Source organism: Ranitomeya imitator, chromosome 4, assembly GCF_032444005.1.
Source record: "Ranitomeya imitator isolate aRanImi1 chromosome 4, aRanImi1.pri, whole genome shotgun sequence".
NCBI classification, from domain to species: domain Eukaryota; kingdom Metazoa; phylum Chordata; class Amphibia; order Anura; family Dendrobatidae; genus Ranitomeya; species Ranitomeya imitator.
In genome coordinates this window covers 259,701,558-259,722,119 of record NC_091285.1, presented here as the reverse complement: position 1 = coordinate 259,722,119, position 20,562 = coordinate 259,701,558, and the positions used below count along the sequence as shown (strand labels likewise).

The 20,562-nt window shown below is 42.2% G+C and overlaps 1 protein-coding gene across 4 annotated transcripts in view; it reads right to left on the bottom strand.

The window, feature by feature from the left end:
* Positions 1-20,562, bottom strand: part of OSBPL8 (oxysterol binding protein like 8) — a 441,028-nt gene that overhangs the window by 378,362 nt on the left and 42,104 nt on the right. For all 4 annotated transcript variants that reach the window (XM_069764557.1, XM_069764552.1, XM_069764556.1 and 1 more), the window contains exon 2: positions 2,770-2,837. The gene's annotated coding sequence lies outside the window, so the exon portion shown is untranslated. The remainder of the gene's footprint in view (positions 1-2,769; positions 2,838-20,562) is intronic.

The following is a 20,562-nucleotide window of genomic DNA, read 5'->3' as shown; positions in this document are numbered from 1 at the left end:
GTAATGAACAGGGGTACAGAGATGAGATCCTCAGAACCATTGCGAGATCATATTCAGATGTACTGGGCATATTCTGATGCATGACAATTGTAGGCCTCATGTGGCTGAAATGTGTCAGCAGTTCCTGCATGATGAAGGCATTAATGCTGTGGACTTCACTGCCCGTTCCTCAGACCTGAATTTAATCAATCATCTGGGACATCATGTCTTGTTTGATCCACCAACGGCACCACAGACTGTCCAGGAATTGACTGATAATTTAATCCAAATCTGGGAGATCATCCCTCAGGAGACCTTCAGCTGCGTCATCAGGAACATGTCCAGGTGTTGAAGGAAGATCATACAGGCATGTGGAGGCCACACTACTAAGCATCATTTCCTTTTCTTGAGACATTTCCATTGAAGTCGGATCAGCCTGTAATTTTATTTTCCACTTTGATGTAGAGTATCATTCCAAATCCAGATCTCCATGGGCTACCAATTTTGATTTACATTGATACTTTTATGTTTTATTTTTCTCAATACATTCCACTATGTAATGAATAAAGATCTGCAACAGGAATATGTCATTCAGTGATATCTAGAATGTGGCATTTTAGTGTTCCCCTTATTTTTTGAGCCGTGATATTCTGAAAGCTGGTGCTCTTCCTAAAAGAAAGTTTATTCTAGCAGGACACTGACAGTCAAACCTATAAACGCATACCTGGATTATTTCCTAATCTATGCACATTATACCTGATGTTCCATTTACACGTGCTGACTGCTTAGTCACTGGCTTTCTAAAAAAAAATTTAAAAAAAAAAGTTACATCAGTGGTTTACAGTTTGTGGGAGCGTGATCAATGTTAACCAATGAGGAGTTTTCACATACAGAGTGACAAATGGGTAAAGAACAGCACAAAAGACTAAGGTTTGTCAAATGCGAAACAGGAAATTAATTTCACAATTTGGATTTAAGGTTGGTAACAGAAATACAGGCACTCAGAGAATAGCCAGAGGTCTCTTCATGTACTAATACTTTAACACCCTAAGAATTATACTGCGCTTTACAATAGCAGTAAACCATTAACGTTTACCAACAATGAAACAAAAGGATATCCATGATCCTACCCATTAGAAACCGGTATATTATGTGACTACATCAGGGGCAACATGAACAAAGCTATGTGATCAAACTAATAGCTTTAATTATTAGGGAGTCCCATGAATGGGTACTTAAGATGGTAACAATTTGTAGTGATTTTTGCGGGAGTACAGGCATGGAATTAGAGCGGATGTGCAGCCTGACCAATAGGTTTCATTGGCTAAGTGCAGCAAGGAACTGCCAAATAGTTACAGATCTGGCAAAGGTTGCCTTGGCTCCGATAAAGTACTGGGATATTACTGCACAATAAAAGTGTAATTCGGCCCTTAACTTCAGACAATATCTTGTGCAATGTTAAAGGGACTAACACCACTTCTTAAAGGGAGTCTTTCACATAATTCATGCTACCCATTCCGATATTAGCACGAATCAGAGCCTGGCTGTACAATTGCAGCCAAATATATTTTTCTCTGAAACACTCTGGAGTTCCACAGATAATGTACTTTCTCCCAGTAAGGCCCTAGGTGTTTGACATGTCTCTCTATATGGGAGAGGCCTGTCGAAGAGACGGCCGATGGTGGCAACTAACGAGTTTAGTGTGCCTATGGTACCCAGCTAGAACTTTTACGGTATATTTTCTCTAAAATTCCAGAGCTTTTCAGGGAAATATATACCTGGCTGTAGTCGTGCTGCAGGCTCAGATTCATGCTGCCTGCATTTTGGATAACTTCATTCTGGTGACAGGTTCCATTTAAGTAGGTTAAATGCTAGTAAAAACAATCAACTTTGAACTTTTACTTGTTACTAAAAGTACTCTGTGAACAGAGGCCTTTATATTTTCTTATGTTACTGCTTGTTGCCTAGGTTACAGGACACCACTGCAGTGTATCAGAGGTGGCTAGATTCCTAGGCAAGGAACACAACAGGTTCTCTGCTAGAGAGCTTGTAACCTATCCTCTGAAGGTGGCCAGATCACTTGATCAGACGAGCTTCAGTGCTCCTGTAATGCCTCTACTAAGATTGGGAGAAATCAGAGTTTATGCCTGCGGATCAGCTGTGCTGCTGATCAAAGCCATCTAGCATCAGGAGTGCAAGGAGTGCACCGCTTCCCAGCAAGGAGGAAACATGGAGCAGGTGAACAGTGAGCTTCTGAAGAAAGAGGCTGACAATAACCCTTAGAGTTATCTTAATCTAGTTATATGAGATGACCTCCTATAACAAGTTATCAATATGGTGCAGTGAGTCATGATAACCTTTGACATACCTGTACATCACATGTCAAGCAATGCGCCATCAAGCAGAAGTCTTACTATGTCGCGCTCTCCGCACCTCTGTACTACGCGCGAGTGCCTCTGTAAAGCTACTTGCATACAGCTCTGCTGTGTGTCAGAGGCCTAAAGGCAAGGAATGGTGGCGTCAATCGAGACTGGTTCCTTCACTCTAAAAATATACTGCTATACTCCAATTGTCCTCGTTTCTACGGTTAAAGGCTGCAGGGAATATTCGGCATTATACAGGTCTAATCTGCTGTAACTTTTGGAAGACCATTCAGGGTAAAGGATTGCATTCAGCATTAAATAGGGTATTGGAAGAATTCCCAAATAAAAAACTTTTCCCAGAAAGGAAAAAAATATACAATTTTAATAACATTCACCATAGCATACACCATCGGAATATTTACCATACCTGATAAAACAAGCAAATGGAGAAGATGGAGCTCCTTCAGCACATCATGAATCACACATCTCTGTGCCCTGAAAATAATACAAGAAAATATTACTAACATTGTCCCGCAAACACCAATCTTTATTTCCTATGTCCACTGAAATGAACCTTGCTATCTATTGTATTCTTTTCTATTTCACATGGTACATTAGCAATTTCCTCTAAGGCATCAATGCTTCAGCTCAACAGTTTTGCATGGATATTGGCAAACTTCCATTTAGGAATCTTCTCCACTATCTGAGTGAGGAAAAAAACATCTCTTCATTTAATCCATATCACTTTCACTAGTGGAGATTGCAAATGATGAATGGAGGCTACATAAAGGCTGAATAATAGCAGATAAACAGTAGAATTCACTAAATATGTCTGTGCCAGTCAGTCATTTTCAACTCTGAATTTTAAATAGAATTTTTGTATCTTTTTTTTTTTTATAGGAGATGGGGCAGCACTTAAATGCCTCTTATATTTTTATTTCTTCTTTTTGACTCAGGCCTTATTAAGATACCGTATATACTCGAGTATAAGCCGACCCGAGTATAAGCCGACCCCCCTAATTTTGCCACAAAAAACTGGGAAAACTTATTGACTCGAGTATAAGCCTAGGCATTTACCGGTGAATTTCAAAAATAAAAATAGATCATTATTTCACCATAGCTATGCCATATAGTGCTCTGCACCGTTCATTATTTCCCCATAGCTCTGCCATATAGTGCTCTGCACCATTCATATTTCCCCATAGCTCTGCCATATAGTGCTCTGCACCGTTCATATTTCCCCATAGCTGTGCCATATAGCGCTCTGCACCATTCATAATTCCCCATAGCTGTGCCATATAGTGCTCTGCACCGTTCATATCTCCCCATAGCTGTGCCATATAGTGCTCTGCACCGTTCATATTTCCCCATATCTGTGCCCCATATAGTGCTCTGTACCGTTCATATTTCCCCATATCTGTGCCCCATATATGCTCTGCACCGTTCATATTTCCCCATATCTGTGACCTATATAGTGCTCTGCACCGTTCATATTTCCCCATAGCTGTGCCCCATATAGTGCTCTGCACCGTTCATATTGCCCCATAGCTCTGCCATATAGTGCTCTGCACCGTTCATATTTCCCCATATCTGTGCCCTATATATGCTCTGCACCGTTCATATTGCCCCATAGCTGCCATATAGTGCTCTGCACCGTTCATATTTCCCCATATCTGTGCCCCATATAGTGCTCTGTACCGTTCATATTTCCCCATATCTGTGCCCCATATATGCTCTGCACCGTTCATATTTCCCCATATCTGTGCCCCATATATGCTCTGCACCGTTCATATTTCCCCATATCTGTGCCCCATATAGTGCTCTGCACCGCTCATATTTCCCCGTATCTGTGCCCCATATAGTGCTCTGCACCGTTCATATTTCCCCATATCTGTGCCCCATATAGTGCTCTGCACCGTTCATATTTCCCCATATCTGTGCCCCATATATGCTCTGCACCGTTCATATTTCCCCATATCTGTGCCCCATATAGTGCTCTGCACCGTTCATATTTCCCCATATCTGTGCCCTATATAGTGCTCTGCACCGTTCATATTTCCCCATAGCTGTGCCCCATATAGTGCTCTGCACCGTTCATATTGCCCCATAGCTCTGCCATATAGTGCTCTGCACCGTTCATATTTCCCCATATCTGTGCCCTATATATGCTCTGCACCGTTCATATTGCCCCATAGCTCTGCCATATAGTGCTCTGCACCGTTCATATTTCCCCATATCTGTGCCCTATATAGTGCTCTGCACCGTTCATATTTCCCCATATCTGTGCCCCATATATGCTCTGCACCGTTCATATTTCCCCATATCTGTGCCCTATATAGTGCTCTGCACCGTTCATATTTCCCCATATCTGTGCCCCATATATGCTCTGCGCCGTTCATATTTCCCCATAGATGCTCCAACATAAATCTGTGGCATTGCTGCCGCAATAAAAAAAAAATAAGCCATACTCACCTCTCTTGCTTGCAGCTCCCAGCGTCCGGTCCCGGCGTCTCTGCACTGACTGATCAGGCAGAGGGCGCCGCGCACACTATATGCGTCATCGCGCCCTCTGACCTGAACAGTCAGAGCGCAGAGACGCCGGGAAGACAGAGCGGCGCCGGGAAGATGGAGCGACGCCCGGCGTGTGGAACGGGGATAGGTAAATATGACATACTTACCTGGTCCCGGCGTCCGGCTCCTTCTCCCGCACAGCTGTTTTCGGTGCCGCAGCTTCTTCCTCTATCAGCGGTCACCGGCACCGCTGATTAGAGAAATGAATACGCAGCTCCACCCCTATGGGAGGTGGAGCCGCCTATTCATTTCTCTAATGAGCGGTCCCACGTGACCGCTGAAGAGGGGAAGAACTGCAGCACCGAAGACCGTGGGACGGCAGGGGGAGCGTCAGGACCGCCGGGACTAGGTGAGTATGCCTCAGCGCCCTCTCCCCCTCACCCGCCGACCCTGCCACCCACCTTGACTCGAGTATAAGCCAAGAGGGGCACTTTCAGGCCCAAAATTTGGGCTGAAAATCTCGGCTTATACTCGAGTATATACGGTATCTGTGTCAATTCATGTTTTTCTCAGATAGAATTCATACCCATTATAGTCTAGAGGGGCTAATTGAATGCTTGTGTTCTCTCCAGATGGAGTTCACAATCCTCAAAAACAGAAGTACATTTTTTTTTTAAATTTCAGCGACTCGTCAGTTTTTTGTTTTTTTTCATGGGGGCTTATTGACGCCTTTCCATTACTACAGATTGTCCAATAATACTTTGCAGACTAATTATATAGAACCCCTAGGTGCTAGAAAGCAGAGTCCCTCCCCCCCCCCATCAAGTGACCCCATTTTGAAAATTATACCCCTTTAGGAACTTATCTACAGGTATGGTGATGATTTTTACTTAACGGGTGTTTTCCAGAAACAAGATTCAATTAATGTTGCGAAGTGAAAATTGTAAACCGCTGTTGCAGTGACCCATATGTTTTGCCCAGCTCGTGCTTCTTGAGACATGCACCCTAAATTAGGCGCATTCTCATTGCTAAAGAAGTGCCAAACATGTGGACGCTAACTGCGGTTTAGGCACATTGTGGTGCACAGAAGCCCATATATTTCCATTGACAGATGACAGACCTGAGTGGGGACTTGCTTTTCAATAGATTGTATTTGAAGCTTTTGTTAAGAACATTTTACATAATGTTCGCTGAGCACTTATATTGGGGTTTCCACCTAAGTCTCCGAGTGATGCGATTCAGATGAAACCTCTGAGTGAGCCACTCACTATAATAAGACAGCAGAGTTACTCTGGACTCCGTCTGGCCTCTGTTCAGTATTGTCCTTTTCAGAACTGTGGCTGACGGCACTTTTATGCACTCCTAAAAAGATGGACAACATTGCGTCACAGGTCAGACGGCGTCCATACTGACTCCATCTGCCTCATTTTAGGGAATATTCTGCAGGGCGTTCCATCTGAATCACATATTTCAGAGATTTACACCGAAACCGAAAGGGACACAACTACAATTTGGGGACCTGGATATGGGGACATAACTATAATAAAAGACCTTGGAGGGGGACATATCTACAATATGGGGAGCACAACCTAAATATGGGGACCTGGATGGGGACATAAATACAATATGAGTGCACATTTGTTATCACCACATCTATAACAACCCAAGCTCTGAAAAATAAAATAAAATAAGACAAAAAAGTTCACAAGATGTATAGAAAATAAAAATGGTATAATTAAAAATGTCACTTTGTCCTTCAAAGATTGCGGCCCCCCCAAATTTACTTTTTTTCTATATGCGGCACATACATTCAGCCGAACTTGAGACCCCTGAACTAGATGATGTACTACAAACATTGCAAAATGAGAAAGCATCTGGTGCTGATGGTCTCCCAGGAGAATTTTATCAACTAAATAAAGAGGTACTGTTGCCAAAACTCTTAGATGTCTTTAAGGAGGCAGTAGAAAGGGGGCTCCCTATCAGATTTTATGAATGAATCATAAAAGTTTTAATACTAAAGCCCGGGACAGATATCTCTAGTCCAAGTTGATATTAAATTACTAGCTTAGGTTTTAGCTAATATATTGATTAAAGTTATTTGAGATGTAGTACATAAGATCAATCTGGATTTATGCCAAATGAATCTACCACTATCAATCTGAGACACCTATTCCTAAACCTGCAAATGAGCTCAAAGTGAGATTGGACAAGGGCCTTAGACACTGCCAAAGCATTCCACAGTGAACAAAGGAGTTACCTGTGGGCAGTTTTTGAAAAAGATGACATTGGTCCTTACTACATTGCTTTCACCCAGCTGTTATACAACTCCTCAGTTGCTAAAATTTTAGTGAATGGCCAACTCTCAGACATTTAAGTTACAGAGGTGGGGCCCTAGACAGAGTCTGTCCGTTTTTGCCCTCTTTGCCCTAGTCATTGAACCCTTGGCATATCCCTAAGAGTCAAGAGATTTAACTGGGTTAAATGTGGAGAAATACAGAAGCAAGCGAATCTCTAAGCAGCGGATATGCTGCTTATTTTAGATAATGCAACACCTTCAATCAGCCCAATAATGTCAATAAACCTGAGAACCTTCCGAAGTCTTATCAATTGGAATAAATCTGTCCTCATGCCAGTAGAGCCTCTGCCCCATTCTCCAATAGCGGAACAATCTCAGTTACAAATTGTAGATAAGTTTCAGTACTTGGCAATAACTGTCAGTACTAAGCCTAAAAAATATGGAACATTAAACGTACAGCCTTTGTTAGATAAATTTAGAACTAAGGTGAATGCATGTCCAAACCCGTCCAAACCCCCTCTACCAGTTATAGATAGAAGAAATCTTATCAATGATTATCCTTATGCCACGATTGGCATATGTGCTATATAACGCTCCTTGTTGGCTCCATCCCCTCATATATTGTAAAGTACAAACCATGTTCAGGTAAATAATATGGCGTATACGGCATTCTCAAAATAATGGGGAAGTAGAGATGACATGGGCAAGTCGCGTGCTCTAATTTTACAGAATATGAAACGGGCCTCACCTCGGTCTTCTCGAGTCTGGGATTTCTCCTTGAGGGAATCCTCTTACTCCCACATCAGCGCAATTAGTACACATTAGTGTACAAAGTGTGGGACAGAGGAAAGAAAATTATAGGCATTAAGGGATTCAACAAACACACCACTATGGTGTATTCTCAATTTGAGTGAAGCATCAAAAGTTAAAGGGCTTTTCTGATTGTGAGCAAAAAGGGATCTGATCGATAGACTATTATTTACAAACTAGATGGTGGCCCGATTCTAACGCATCGGGTATTCTAGAATATGCATGTCCACGTAGTATATTGCCCAGCGACGTAGTATATTGCCCAGCGACGTAGTATATTGCCCAGCCACGTAGTATATTGCCCAGCCACGTAGTATATTGGGCAGCGACGTAGTATATTGCCCAGTCACGTAGTATATTGCCCAGCCACGTAGTATATTGCCCAGCCACGTAGTATATTGGGCAGCGACGTAGTATATTGCCCAGCCACGTAGTATATTGCCCAGCCACGTAGTATATTGCCCAGCCACGTAGTATATTGCCCAGCCACGTAGTATATTGCCCAGCCACGTAGTATATTGCCCAGTCACGTAGTATATTGCCCAGTCACGTAGTATATTGCCCAGCCACGTAGTATATTGCCCAGCCACGTAGTATATTGCCCAGCCACGTAGTATATTGGGCAGCGACGTAGTATATTGCCCAGCCACGTAGTATATTGCCCAGCCACGTAGTATATTGCCCAGCCACGTAGTATATTGGGCAGCGACGTAGTATATTGCCCAGCCACGTAGTATATTGCCCAGCCACGTAGTATATTGCCCAGCCACATAGTATATTGCCCAGTCACGTAGTATATTGGCCAGCACAGAGCCACGTAGTATAGAGACTTAAAAAAATAAAAATAAACATATACTCACCTATAGCCCGTTGACGTCCTGCTATACTTACCATCCGCCGCCTTTCTCGCTCCTCGCCACGCTCCCGGGATCGCTCCATTGCAAGCGTCAGCATCAATAGTAAAGAGTTGGGGACACACAGGGTTAATAGCAGCGGTAACGGAGTGCGTTACACCGCGGGCCGTTATCGCTGCCATTAACCCTGTGTGAGCGGTGAGCGGAGGGGATTAAGGAGCGGGCTCCGGGCGGTGAGTGCAGGGGAGTAGGGAAGGGACTAATCGGACTGTGCCCGTCGCTGATTGGTCACGGCAGCCATGACAGGCAGCTGCCGAGACCAATCAGCGAACGAATAACCGTGACAGAAGGACAGACAGACAGACGGAAGTACCCCTTAGACAATTATGTATATAGACTATGTCCTTAAAAGTTTTCAGCAGCTCCATTAGGAATTCAAATTATCACATAATACTTTTTACTAATACCTATCAATCCGATATGCTCAATTGGGTCTGATGGATATTAGAATAAAACATCATCCCCCAATAGATACTATTGCTTCTACAGGTAATACAACCATTTATAAGTGCCTATTGGCATCCGAACTGAATAATTACCCACTGACAAAGCTAAATGGGAGGCGGATGTAGGCCCTATACTGATGGAGCAATGCAGAGATTCTAGAAACTGTTCCCAAATTATCTCCCTGTGAGGCCCAAAGGCTCTCTCAACTATATTTAATTTACAGAGTATACAAAACTCCAAGCTTTTTAGACATCATGGCGATATCCTAGGTGTGGGATGAGGCACATTTGATGCATATGATGGGCCCCATGTGTCTACATTTCCACATTTTGGAATGACGTCATCTCCTTGATTGAAATGGTGTATGGAGTGAAATTGTTAACAGATCCCCGTATATGTATATTGCGATTATTTGAAGATGGAAACATTTCACCTGTTGAAAGTACGTTGCTTGTTTATAATGCTCAATTATTGGGAAATGATAGATATTGGGTATCTATTTCTGGACTACATTGGATTTGGTGGATTATGGCGAACCTGCATAAGATTTTTTTAAAATAAATTGGTGAACAAATGATAGTGTGGGTGAGTCTTTAACCCCGTAACAACATGTGCCGTACATGTACAGCACATGTTGAGTCTCTCCCTTAGCTTAGAAAACATTTTACCTGTTGAAAGTACGTTGCTTGTTTAGTGACTGGCGGCCTGTTTATAAAATGCTCAATTATTGGGAAATGAGCATTACTAGAAGCACGAATTCCCAATTATCGGCCAGTGTAAATGTACCCATAATATTTGGCCATGATCAAATATCTACTTTAATGCTACCACAAATACAGCTCATGATATTCATATATCATAAAAAATAAAATGTAACATGTGGCCATTACGGTAACCTTCAGAAAAAACAGTCAGCAGTACACGCGGATATCAGGAAGTCTATTATACGGCTTGTAAAAAGCAGATATCACACAATCATCCTGCGCTTTTAGATAAAGTTCAGGACAATGACTCAGAGCGTCAGTGTTTGCACACAATCTCATGAGCCGCTGAATGAGGGAGTTGGAAATATGAGGGGAAATTTGGACCAACATCAGATGAAACTGTTTAGTTCTATATGCCATATTACAAGGCTCCATCTTCAGATAGGAATACATGTGTAGGAGACCGGGAACATTGATTGACTTGTAATAGGATGAGAAAGCCGTCATCTGGTACTACACGGCAAGAGGATGAAAACCTACCCCTTCTCACCTTTAAACTCAAGAATCAGAACAAGAGACAGAACAGTTTCTATGGAAAATATGATTGTATTCTACACATACACTGCACAGGATGCTTACCCCACTCAGGTCACAGCAGGGGTAGGCCATGCGGTGACCTTATAGGGGATTTATTAATGTATGTGCGATTGAAGTCATCACCTATCCAATGATAACCATTTGGATTAGACAGCTACGTGTGCAGCTTCAAAGTCTATAGGACTTCGATAGCACTGTAAGCACTGTACTTGGCTACGGTGTCAGTCCCATATAGATGGACTAGAATAGTAGGAATCCATAACCACTGATCCATTCAAAAATAAAATGCCATGAAAATACAAAAGATGATAACATTGTTATCGTATCCTATTTTATTGCATGTATCAACTACTATTTATAAAGGGTAAAAAAAAAAACACTAAACATTACAACTCACTGGAATATTAAATGCAGCAAGTCCGTGAATATTCCACATTTTGCTATAGAGTGCAGCAGATTTCATCCTATTATCTAAAAATGGTGAAATCCGTAGACTAAGGCTGGGGTCAGATGGCTGTATTTCAAGTTCCGTATATCGGCCACAAAGTCCGGACTGACCGCGGGTGTCCTGACCCAAACTTAGATTCATACATGCCTATCACACTAAGTTCGGGTCAGGAGACCCAAGATCGGTCTGGACATTGAGATCCATACATGGACTGAGAAATATGGCCGCCAAAGTCTGTGGCTTCCCTGCAGGATAATGAGCATGTCATTAATGAAAGTGTAGAGAAATAGACTACCTGTTACCATGTACTATATATGCATATAGTTTGTATGCTGCAGATTTGCATGCATCTAACATGCTTTGCGTAACGTGTCCTCAATGTCCCTAAGTGACTAAACAAAGGCAGAAACCAAAAAGATTGAAAATAATAGTAACATAGTAACATAGTTAGTAAGGCCGAAAAAAGACATTTGTCCATCCAGTTCAGCCTATATTCCATCATAATAAATCCCCAGATCTACGTCCTTCTACAGAACCTAATAATTGTATGATACAATATTGTTCTGCTCCAGGAAGACATCCAGGCCTCTCTTGAACCCCTCGACTGAGTTCGCCATCACCACCTCCTCAGGCAAGCAATTCCAGATTCTCACTGCCCTAACAGTAAAGAATCCTCTTCTATGTTGGTGGAAAAACCTTCTCTCCTCCAGACGCAAAGAATGCCCCCTTGTGCCCGTCACCTTCCTTGGTATAAACAGATCCTCAGCGAGATATTTGTATTGTCCCCTTATATACTTATACATGGTTATTAGATCGCCCCTCAGTCGTCTTTTTGCTAGACTAAATAATCCTAATTTCGCTAATCTATCTGGGTATTGTAGTTCTCCCATCCCCTTTATTAATTTTGTTGCCCTCCTTTGTACTCTCTCTAGTTCCATTATATCCTTCATGAGCACCGGTGCCCAAAACTGGACACAGTACTCCATGTGCGGTCTAACTAGGGATTTGTACAGAGGCAGTATAATGCTCTCATCATGTGTATCCAGACCTCTTTTAATGCACCCCATGATCCTGTTTGCCTTGGCAGCTGCTGCCTGGCACTGGCTGCTCCAGGTAAGTTTATCATTAACTAGGATCCCCAAGTCCTTCTCCCTGTCAGATTTACCCAGTGGTTTCCCATTCAGTGTGTAATGGTGACATTGATTCCTTCTTCCCATGTGTATAACCTTACATTTATCATTGTTAAACCTCATCTGCCACCTTTCAGCCCAAGTTTCCAACTTATCCAGATCCATCTGTAGCAGAATACTATCTTCTCTTGTATTAACTGCTTTACATAGTTTTGTATCATCTGCAAATATCGATATTTTACTGTGTAAACCTTCTACCAGATCATTAATGAATATGTTGAAGAGAACAGGTCCCAATACTGACCCCTGCGGTACCCCACTGGTCACAGCGACCCAGTTAGAGACTATACCATTTATAACCACCCTCTGCTTTCTATCACTAAGCCAGTTACTAACCCATTTACACACATTTTCCCCCAGACCAAGCATTCTCATTTTCTGTACCAACCTCTTGTGCGGCACGGTATCAAACGCTTTGGAAAAATCGAGATATACCACGTCCAATGACTCACCGTGGTCCAGCCTATAGCTTACCTCTTCATAAAAACTGATTAGATTGGTTTGACAGGAGCGATTTCTCATAAACCCATGCTGATATGGAGTTAAACAGTTATTCTCATTGAGATAATCCAGAATAACATCCCTCAGAAACCCTTCAAATATTTTACCAACAATAGAGGTTAGACTTACTGGCCTATAATTTCCAGGTTCACTTTTAGAGCCCTTTTTGAATATTGGCACCACATTTGCTATGCGCCAGTCCTGCGGAACAGATCCTGTCGCTATAGAGTCCCTAAAAATAAGAAATAATGGTTTATCTATTACATTACTTAGTTCCCTTAGTACTCGTGGGTGTATGCCATCCGGACCCGGAGATTTATCTATTTTAATCTTATTTAGCCGATTTCGCACCTCTTCTTGGGTTAGATTGGTGACCCTTAATATAGGGTTTTCATTGTTTCTTGGGATTTCACCTAGCATTTCATTTTCCACCGTGGAGAAGAAGGTGTTTAATATGTTAGCTTTTTCCTCGTCATCTACAACCATTCTTTCCTCACTATTTTTTAAGGGGCCTACATTTTCAGTTTTTATTCTTTTACTATTGATATAGTTGAAGAACAGTTTGGGATTAGTTTTACTCTCCTTAGCAATGTGCTTCTCTGTTTCCTTTTTGGCAGCTTTAATTAGTTTTTTAGATAAAGTATTTTTCTCCCTATAGTTTTTTAGAGCTTCAATGGTGCCATCCTGCTTTAGTAGTGCAAATGCTTTCTTTTTACTGTTAATTGCCTGTCTTACTTCTTTGTTTAGCCACATTGGGTTTTTCCTATTTCTAGTCCTTTTATTCCCACAAGGTATAAACCGCTTACACTGCCTATTTAGGATGTTCTTAAACATTTCCCATTTATTATCTGTATTCTTATTTCTGAGGATATTGTCCCAGTCTACCAGATTAAGGGCATCTCTAAGCTGGTCAAACTTTGCCTTCCTAAAGTTCAGTGTTTTTGTGACTCCCTGACAAGTGCCCCTAGTGAAAGACAGGTGAAACTGTACAATATTGTGGTCGCTATTTCCTAGATGCCCAACCACCTGCAGATTTGTTATTCTGTCAGGTCTATTAGATAGTATTAGGTCTAAAAGTGCTGCTCCTCTGGTTGGATTCTGCACCAATTGTGAAAGATAATATTTCTTGGTTATTAGCAGAAACCTGTTGCCTTTATGGGTTTCACAGGTTTTACTTTCCCAGTTAATATCCGGGTAGTTAAAGTCCCCCATAACCAGGACCTCATTATGGGTTGCAGCTTCATCTATCTGCTTTAGAAGTAGACTTTCCATGGTTTCTGTTATATTTGGGGGTTTGTAACAGACCCCAATGAGAATTTTGTTACCATTTTTCCCTCCATGAATTTCGACCCATATGGACTAGACATCCTCATTTCGTTCGCTAATATCCTCCCTTAAAGTGGACTTTAGACAAGACTTTACATAGAGACAAACCCCTCCTCCTCTCCGATTTTTACGATCCTTTCTAAACAGACTGTAACCCTGTAAGTTAACTGCCCAGTCATAGCTTTCATCTAACCATGTCTCGGTTATTCCCACTATGTCAAAGTTACCTGTAGATATTTCTGCTTCTAGTTCTTCCATCTTGTTTGTCAGGCTTCTGGCGTTTGCGAGCATGCAGTTTAGAGGATTTTGTTTTGTTCCAATCTCCTCGCTGTGGATTGCTTTAGAAATGTTCTTACCTCCCATCTGAGTATGTTTTCCTGGGTCTTCTTTGTTCAAGTCTAATGTTTTTCTTCCCGTCCCCTCTTCTTCTAGTTTAACGCCCTCCTGATGAGTGTAGCGAGTCTTCTGGCGAATGTGTGTTTCCCAGGTTTGTTGAGGTGTAGTCCATCTCTGGCGAGGAGTCCATCGTACCAGTAATTCACACCGTGGTCCAGGAATCCGAATCCTTGTTGTCTGCACCATCGTCTTAGCCAGTTGTTTGCATCAAGGATCCTGTTCCATCTCCTGGTGCCATGCCCGTCTACTGGAAGGATAGAAGAAAAAACTACCTGTGCATCCAGTTCCTTTACTTTCTTCCCCAACTCTTCAAAGTCTTTGCAGATTGTCGGTAGGTCTTTCCTTGCCGTGTCATTGGTGCCAACATGTATCAGAAGAAATGGGTGGACGTCCTTGGAGCTGAAGAGCTTTGGTATCCTATCGGTCACATCCTTGATCATCGCACCTGGAAGGCAGCATACTTCTCTTGCAGTTATGTCCGGTCTGCAGATGGCTGCTTCTGTGCCTCTCAGTAGTGAGTCTCCCACCACCACCACTCTTCGTTGCTTCTTGGCTGTACTTTTTGGTGTCACTTGTTGCTGTGTGCCCTTTTCTTTTTTGCTTGCTGGTATTGCTTCATCCTTAGGTGTGCCATCTTCATCCTCTACAAAGATTTGTTATCGGTTCTTCAGTTGTGTGGTTGGTGATTTCTCCATGGTCTTCTTGCTTCTTTTGGTCACATGCTTCCACTCATCTGCTTTTGGAGGTTCTCTGACACTTTTTTCACCTTCTGTGACCAGTAGAGATGCTTCTGTTCTGTCTAGAAAGTCTTCATTCTCTTTGATGAGTTTCAAAGTTGCTATTCTTTCTTCCAGACCCCGCACCTTTTCTTCTAAAAGGGCCACTAGTCTACACTTCTGACAGGTGAAATTTGATTCTTCTTCTGGTCGGTCTGTGAACATGTAGCACATGCTGCAGCTCACCATGTAGGTTGTCACATCTGCCATGTTGCTCCTAGATCCTGCTGACTTGCTGTGTGTTTTCCTTCTTGTGTAATCTACTCAGCCAAGCTCTCTTGCAATAATATCCTACAGGCAAAAATTACGGCGCGCGGTTTGGCGATGCTTTCCAAGCAGCTGGTCCCGGCTGTACCCAACGATCTTCTAGCTTAGGGAGACTTCGCTTTTCCCAGAAGGCACCTGGAATATGCAAATTAGCCTCCTCAAGCTTGAATCCCTGGTTTGGCGATGCTTTCCAAGCAGCTGGTCCCGGCTATACCCAACGATCTTCTAGCTTAGGGAGACTTCGCTTTTCCCAGAAGGCACCTGGAATATGCAAATTAGCCTCCTCAAGCTTGAATCCAATCTTTCTATCTCCTCCTTAATATCCCAGTAACTTCATCAAGACGACAAGCCATTTCAGGTCAATAAAAATGTCTCAAATACAAGCTTCGGCTAATGTGTCACAGCACATCTATTTATCCAAGATTTACTGCCTTCGTTCACCAGGTTGTTCTTTACTAAATTCATTTTCTCAGGAGCAGAATGTTTATTCTTCATTATATGCCAGGTAATGCCGCCATTGTGTGCAGCTGTTCTACGCAATGCATCCATTGTTATTTTTAATTACATGAGCAGATTTTTTTAATAGGGAAACAGATAGCTAAAGTAGGGCAATTTGCAGAATAAAGCTGCTATATGCATGGAAAATAAAAGTATTTCGGTTTTATTATTTGCTTAGTCACTGAAACAACAAGCAGCTCCATAAAACACTCTGGGGAACAGTTTAATGAAAAGGAGATAAATAGGATTTGTTTAAACAGTAAATACTCTACACGTGTCCGGGTGCAACCGTATACAATGGGGCTCCTGACTTCAAGAACTGAACCACCCTAACAACACTCAATCAAGGAGAAAAAAAGGCCTTACTTTATCATGAACTGTTCAACTTTGTTATATTAAAACGGATTTTCCACTATTTGACAACCCCCTTCTTTCTTAACCCCTTAGTGACCGCCAATACGCCTTTTAACTGACCTGAGATATAAGAGACTTATATCCCCATACAGGTGTCAATCCAGCAGCTGTCAGCTGTCCACTATAGCTGACAACTTGCTGTATCAGCCATGATCGGTGTTTGCACCATCCAAATCTATTTAACCCCTTAGATGCTGCTGTCAATAGTGACTACATCATTATAAATGGTTAACAGAGTGTGGGGGCTTCTTCTTTATCCCAATTGGTGCCCTCAGATCATGATTGTGTGGTCCTGATGTTTGCGATGGCAATTCACAACCAAATAGCGGCCTTAGAGTCTGTCGTCTGCTGTAACCTGTTCAGAAGTTAGCGGCATTTAGGTGGTAAAAATACACATTTTCATTTTTCTCATGCCACTTTGCATTAATTCCTGTAAAGCACCTGAAGGGTTAATAAACTTCCTGACTGCAGTTTTCAATATGTCTGGGGGTGCTGTTTTTAAAACGGTATAACTTGTGGGGGTTTCCCTATATATAGGACCCCCAAATTCTTTTCAAACATGGATAGGTCCCTAAAAAAATACATTTTGCAAATTTCCTTGAAAAACATTTAAATTGTTGCTACATTTTTAAACCTCCTAAAATGCTAACAAAATAAAATAACATTTTGCAAATGGTGCTGATGTAAAGCAGACGTGTGGGAAATGTTATTTATTAATGATTTGCTGTGGTATGACTATCGGGATTAAAGGGATAATCATTCAAAGTTTGAAAATTGCTAATTTTTTACCATTTTTTTTAAATTTCTGATATTTTTTATAAATAAACACAAAGCATATCAACCTAAATTTACCATTATCATAAAGTATAATGTGTCACGAAAAAACAATCTCAAAATCACTGGGTTTTGTTGAAGTGTTCCAGAGTTATTACCACATAAAGTGACACTGGTCAGATTTCAAAAATTTGGCTCGGTCACTAAGGGGTTAAATGCTTAAGTGCTCCATATAAAATAAAAAAAATACATACCCACTTTACCAGACCAACATCAAACCAGTGATGTTGTGTTTCACGGTGATCACGATTGACACTTTTTATTCTCTCCTCAATCCAGGAGCACAGGTCCCCACCACCGACCTCCACACTGACAATTTGGCCAATTATTTAATCGCCCATTTCCAACAAGAAATTTTCTCCCAATCCCTTAATATCATGCATTTTCCTCCCTCCCACACTGCTTCCAGCTTGCTTTCAGTCTTTGAACAATCACAGAAGAAGTGACCGGGCTCCTTGCATCTTCTCGCCCTACTACCTGCACCTGTGACCCTATTCCCTCACATCTTCTTCAGTCCCTTTCCACAACTATCAGTTAACAACAAACCTGTCCCTAATTTTCCCTTCATCTCTGATCTTCTGAACATTTCGTCCAATCCCGTCTAATCTGCCATGTCGTCTCAGGTAACACTCTCCTTGACCCTTTACAATCTGGTTTTCGTTCCTTACACTCTACTAAAAATGCCCTCTCTAACAATCTACTAACAGTTAAATCTAATGGCCACTACCTCCTGCTGATTCTTCTAGTTCTCTCTGCAACATTGACACTGTAGATCACCAGCACCTCCTCATTATGCTCTGTTCTAAAGGCCTTAAAGAAACTGCTTTCTCCTGGTTCTCCCCCTACCTCTCTGACCGCTCCTTTACTGTATCTTTTGCTGGCATATCTTTCCCTTACATATATTGCCCCTATTGGACAAACCATCAGTAGTTTCGGTTTTCAGCACATCTCAATCATGATGACACTCAATTATACACATTATCTCCTGACATCATCCCTACATTACTAAAAAATATCAGTGATTGTCTGCCCGCTGTCTCTAACATATCCACTATATCTAAAACGAAATATGACAAAAACTGGACTACATGTTTCCGCCCTCCACTAACCTACCTATGCCCGACATTACCATCTCCGTGTGTGGTTCTACCTTTACTCCTGAGCAACATGCCCGCTGTCTTGGGGTAATATCTGATTCAGATTTTTTCATTCACCCCTTACATCTGATCACTCATGTCACCTATACCTCAAAAACATCTCTAGATTTTGACCTTTTCTTAAATTTGACTTAACTCTTACTGTTGCTCTTAAGGTACCTTCACACATAACGATATTGTTAACGATATCGTTGCTATTTGTGACGTAGCAACGATATCGTTAATTAAATCGTTATGTGTGACAGCGACCAACGATCAGGCCCCTGCTGGGAGATCGTTGGTCGCTGAATAAAGTCCAGAACTTTATTTCGTCGCTGGACTCCCTGGAGACATCGCTGGATCGGCGTGTGTGACACCGATCCAGCGATGTCTTCACTGGTAACCAGGGTAAACATCGGGTAACTAAGCGCACGGCCGCGCTTAGTAACCCGATGTTTACCCTGGTTACCATGCTAAAAGTAAAAAAAAACAAACAGTACATACTTACCTACAGCTGTCTGTCCTCCAGCGCTGCGCTCTGCACTCCTCCTGTACTGTCTGTGGGCCGGAAAGCAGAGCGGTGACGTCACCGCTCTGCTTTCCGGCTCCCAGACAGTACAGGAGGAGAGCAGAGAAGCAGAGCGCAGCGCTGGAGGACAGACGGCTGTAGGTAAGTATGTACTGTTTGTTTTTTTTTACTTTTAGCATGGTAACCAGGGTAAACATCGGGTTACTAAGCGCGGCCCTGCGCTTAGTTACCCGATGTTTACCCTGGTTACCGGCATCGTTGGTCGCTGGAGAGCGGTCTGTGTGACAGCTCTCCAGCGACCAAACAGCGACGCTGCAGCGATCCGAATCGTTGTCGGTATCGCTGCAGCGTCGCTAAATGTGAAGGGGCCTTTACTCATTCTCGTCTGGACTATTGCAACTCTCTACTAATCAGTCTTCCCCTTGCTAAATTCTACCCTCTCCAATCCGTCATGAATGCAGCAGCCAGGAACATATTCTTTTCCAAAAGCTACACCACTGCCTCTACCCTGTGCCAGTCCTTGCACTAGTTGCCCATCCACTCCAGAGTTCAATATATACTTCACTATCACCCACAAAGCGCTCCACGGATCAGAACCACTCGACATCTCCCCCTCAGCTCTATCACCTTACCTGTGTCCTCCGTTCTGCTAATGACCTAAGACTAACAGCCTCAATAATCCTATCCTCCCACTCCAAGACGGCTCACATGCTGCTCCAATTCTTTGAAATGCTCTACCCAAGACAATTCAAATTAATTCCCAATATCCACAGTTATGAGCGTGGTCAAAAACGCATTTCTTTAGATTAGCCTATCACCTCACCTCACTTAGCCATCCCTGTTTTGCTCATACAAAATTTCCTTCAAAATCAGGACCCTCGTAGCATTGTTCACATACCCACCATGCACTTAATAGCCCTCTGTCTGTACTTGTATGCATTCTGGCTCGTCACCGATTCATGCAGCATTATGTTAATACAATAGTCATTATATTGATAGCTGGACAGTACATTACAAGCCCTTTTACATCTCCCCTATTTCCTAATGGATTGTATGCTTGCAAACAGGGTCCTCATTCCATTTGGTATATACTGAGTTGTGTTATTTTGTAATGTCTTTATTGTCTGTACAAGTACCTCCTAAAATGCAAAGTGCTGCAGAATATGTTGGTGCTATAAAAAAAAAAATTATTATGCAAGATACCAAACAAACATAAAAAAGTTCTATGGAAATATCAATATTTAGAATTACAGATAATTCTAACATTTCTTCCCAAAAGGATTGGGCACTGCCATATGAGTTACCCATCTTCCTCAATCTAACCTGTGTGAGATAACTCCACTCTATCTCATACATCAGAGTTAACTTATTACGGTACTTATAACAGGAGACACATATAGGTGGGATTCAAGTAAATCCAAACCTAACTCATTGTTCAGAGACAGTATTGGACATATGGAAATCCAAGTTTCTGCTAGTAAAACGCTCAGCATTTTAGAAGTGTGAGCGAGGAATATAATGTAGAAATGGACTGGCTAGCTAAAGATATTTGTGGACTTGTCATTGCAAGAGATGCATGCTAGTGATGAGCGAGTGTGCTCGCTACTCGAGATTTCCGAGCATGCT